At 41.2% G+C, this 4488-nt stretch overlaps 1 long non-coding RNA gene across 1 annotated transcript in view; it reads right to left on the bottom strand.

Annotated features, from left to right (window-relative positions):
• Positions 1–944: 944 nt before the first annotated feature.
• Positions 945–4488, bottom strand: part of LOC128248520 (uncharacterized) — an 8804-nt gene continuing 5260 nt past the window's right edge. Inside the window, exon 3 of the long non-coding RNA XR_008264688.1 lies at positions 945–1371. This is a non-coding gene — a long non-coding RNA (uncharacterized LOC128248520). The remainder of the gene's footprint in view (positions 1372–4488) is intronic.

The raw sequence follows: 4488 nt of genomic DNA, 5'->3' as shown, positions 1-4488 counted from the left end.
GGTGACGGTAGTACTAGTGGTGATGTTAGTAGTGAATGGTAAAGATGATGGTGATGTTAATGATGACAGTAATGATGATGATGATTGATTATGACGATGATGATGATGACTACGACGATGATGATGATGACTACGACGATGATGATGATGAAGGTGGTGGTGGTACCGCAGCTGATGTCGATAGTGATGGTTACTTTGATGATGAGGTTACACAGTGAAATGAAGCTGCATTTATCAGCTTATATTCAACTACCGCCTTCTCCCATTCAACTTATTTTCTCTTTTTTTCCATCAACTTCATATTTTATAAACGAAAGTCCACAACTTTTGCAATCATTGTGGACCAATCGGCTTTCGCCTCTAGGTTGGGCCCTATACAGCGTATCAGAAAGACGACGAGCATCTCACATCGCTTTTGAATTTTTGTGAACACCCGTGTTACAGAAGCAAAAGAAACCTGTACTATTCTTTGGTTGCAATGTCGTCTGCTGCCTGCAGTACAGGGATGTAAATTTAACAATAAAGAAGCTATGAAAATTCCAATTAATCTGAATTGCATTACCATTATTTTAGCGTAAAATAAATGCGAGTTATCATAATATTACGATTTCTTAAATTGGTACAAAGTCGATAATTCTGAAGAGCGTACTATTGACAAATGAATGGACAGCACTTATATAGAAGCTGCTAGAGGTTACTTCTTCGATTCTAATTATGTGAATACGATTTAAACCACAATAAAACAACCCTTCTTTGGGTGTTTCGCTACAGGAGAATCTTAAACGAGCTCAATTATGAATGACGGCACTAAAGTCATGATCATCACCTCTTTATTTAGGTTCAGTGAATCATATAATTATATCATACAATTATATCATACAGAATGTCCTTCCATTTTTGGTCTTATTCCTAAGAATGTTCCTAAGATGTTCTTTAAGGGAGGTATGGGTCATATTGCTAGCCGGTCGTGTCACGACGTCCAGCCAACTCTGCTGGCATTGTTATTGTGGAGTTGAAAAAGTATTTTTGTTTTGATATTTAAGATCAATTCAGCTCTCACCCTGAAAAATTATGATCAAAAACATTTCAAATATGATTACTCATCTTTTTAATGCAGCGATAGTTATCTACGACTATATTGTTCTATGCATTCTTACATTAGAAGCTGATAGGATGCCATTTAAGGAAGATCATCTTGCTATTTCTAGTTGGTCGACTAGTCGTACGAAGGAAACTTTGTGGGCTCATTCTTTTGAGTGTGTAAAACAAGATCTTGTATATTTATGTTCAGCCTCTTAGACAAATATCGCGGCTTTCTTCACCTTCGCTGACTGACATGTTTTGCTCATACTTCAGGTTAAGTGAATCCAACTGTAAAAATATAAACGCAATAGCCTTTAACAAAAGCCATCCCTGCATATTAATATGGAGAAAATGGCCATAAAAGAGAAAACGTATTTATCTGTGCATATGTATACGTAGTATATAAATACATACATACTACATACATACATACTACATACAAACATGCACCCCCCCCCCACACATATATATATATAAGAAATCATATAGAAACAAAATCTAATAAAGATATACATAGGGCAGTTAGGAATTGATAGGATTTTGCCAGAATTTTCCGGTTCGATCAAATAGAAAAATTCCATGTAAAACTAACGGATACCATTTCTGTTCTTCTAAATTTCCAGCTGTTCTGCTCAAACAAAAACCAAATCAAGCATAATTGAGAGATGAATAAAATGCACTTTTATTTGAACACGTATTTACAGTTTACTATCGAAGCATTTAAAAATAGGTTTACGATCGATTTAATGAGCTGGGATTAAAGAGATTAGCGAATTGGAATTCTGAATTTGGCAAAGACATTGACACGTAGATGCCATATCAGAGAATACCTCAGATAGATTTCAGCCGGCAGCTGTCCATGGCATTGTTAACTTGATGGACATCACACATATTATAAAGGTTTCTTTTCTCATTTCTGGTATCGTTAATATTTATTATTATTATACAAGCAGCGAAGAGTAGAGTCAACAGAGCGTTAATTTTCTTTAAATTCTCTGATCAAATCGTGCTCAGATAGACATCACGTTGGTATAAAGGTAAACGCGATTCACATCAGTAAAATAAAGTACCAGTAAAAAACTGAAGCCGAAGTACTCGACAGAACCCACACCTCTCAAAACTTGCTGGCCTCGCACCTGAAACATAAGGTTATTGTTGTGTCAGACTGGCATCGAGGTCCGCACCAAATCAAACCCCGAACAATTTAACCGGTCCTTACGTCCAGTGCCCTACAACGATGTCGGTTGGCATATACCTGCTTCATCAGGAGCCGAGCTGCAAATCCACCGACTTGTCCTGATTAATTTTTGCTCCTGTCACCGTTTCGTACTCACTTAAGTGAGATGTCTGAAATTATTACGGTGACGGCGTCCGTGTATGCTGACACGAATCTTCTGCATCCTAGATCGCACAAGATACTCCTTGCAACAATAACTCGAGAGTCAGTAAGTACATTTGAGGAAAGAGTGGGCATCCTTGACGGATTGAACGAGCGATACTAAACGATTCCGATAGGTGGCCGTTTAGTTCGACCACCGAAGAGATGTCGCTATACATTGCAGCAATCCAGTCTCTGAAAACGAGATCGAAACAGGCTGCAACGAGGACAACCTCCTAGTATTGATGGTCGACCCACTCAAAAGCTTTTGATTGATCCAAATTGACCAGGGCTCCACCCATATCATGTTCCTTCCCTACCTCACTGTCATGTAGCACTTGAGGTGGAGATTGTCGTGGCTAGACATTTTAGGGATAGTGCATGTCTACGCGTCTCCGACCAGCTTATTGATGACTAATGCCACACTTTTGGCTAACACCTTGCGCAAAATCTAATAATCTACGTTCAGAAGGGTTATGAGCCTAAACTTATCTAATTGGTCCCCTTGTTTGGGTCCTTTCTCAGGAGTACCTGCTCGCCAAGGCTCACTGCACTGGGTCCTGCTGCCAGTCGTGGTAGACATCCACCAAGAGATCCCCAAACAAGTCTGGGATATGAAGATAAGGTTCGAAGGACATACCATCCACCCACGGAGACTTCTCCCTTGTACAGCTCGTCATCGCTAATATCGACACTTCGTAGAACTGTGCATCCTGGCCGAAAGGTGCAGCATGCCGTCGAGGTAGGATGGGAAATCCACCTCCATACCGATACACTGCGAGCGCCAAAGTGTTCGGTGAAATGTCGCTGAAACTCCGTAGACAACTGCTTGGATTCGAGTAACATATGCCTATCCCGACCAGACAAAAACCGAATTGTGGAATTGTTTCCACGTTGCTCATCGCACATCTTCCATCCAGGCACGCCGAACAGCTTTCGTCCCGTCATGTCTTACAACACACACCCTAGCTCTGACAACGCAACCTTCGTGCTTGGCTTTGAAAAATTGATCAAGAGCCAATCTCGTCGGCAATACGTCAGTCGTAATGCTGCACCTAAGTGCCTCATCTAACTTCCTAACTAGCTCACCCTCTATCCAAGATACCTCTAAAGCCATTTCCTTACTAAATCCTACTGCTTCTAATCTAATACCCCTTTTCAGGGCTATCCACCAACGGTTGTTGACGATTGCACCCGCCAACTTCTGATGGACTAGCTTGCTAACCCAGTTTCTGAATGCTTGTCGCGCTGGAAAAGACGCGTTCAGCTTCCAATAGCCGTGACCATGCCTGTGGATGTTATCTAAGTCGAATGTGCAGATCACAAATTTGTGGTCTGTGTAACCGATGACTTTGAACTGGGGTCAACCTATGCTACTTCTATCTACTGGCCTACAAATATCCTATCAAAATACGATCTGGAAGACCCTGTGTTGTTTGCCCAAGGCCACATTGTAGCATTTTGGAAGTCCAATCGGTACTTATCAGCCAACTGGAAATGACTGAGCATCCCCTCTTGTATCGTCCAGTCCCACCCTATCCAGGCGTGCATTCAAAATAGCGTACCACTCGCCCACTAGAACTAAAGAGCGAGATGTCCCAAGGAAAATCTCCAAATGTCTGAAAAGGTCTGGCTACATCACCCCAGTTGGAGCGTACACAGCGGGTAGCCTGAAAGCACCACCTCCACTGTTGTTCACGTCCATGTCCACGAATTTATCTTCCATGTCCAGGAAGACGGTTCGTACCTCGATATCCAGGTTTATCTTAAACAGCACTGACACCCCTCCTCCAATTTCAAACTGACTAAGTGATGCATAGAAAAGTGGAACGGCTATTGGGGGGTGATTAAAGATTTACCAGGGTGCCAGAGACTCTTTCCCATTCCAGTTACGAAAAAAAAAATACGGACAATTTAATGTGGTTTGAAAGGATCTAGCGAACGGGGCCTCATATCAGTGGGGAGACAAAATAATGTACATGACATATATATATACATACATACATACATATATATATATATATATA

This window comes from Octopus bimaculoides, chromosome 8 (genome assembly GCF_001194135.2).
Source record: "Octopus bimaculoides isolate UCB-OBI-ISO-001 chromosome 8, ASM119413v2, whole genome shotgun sequence".
Taxonomy (NCBI): Eukaryota; Metazoa; Mollusca; class Cephalopoda; order Octopoda; family Octopodidae; genus Octopus; species Octopus bimaculoides.
This window is presented reverse-complemented; position numbering and strand designations above follow the sequence as displayed.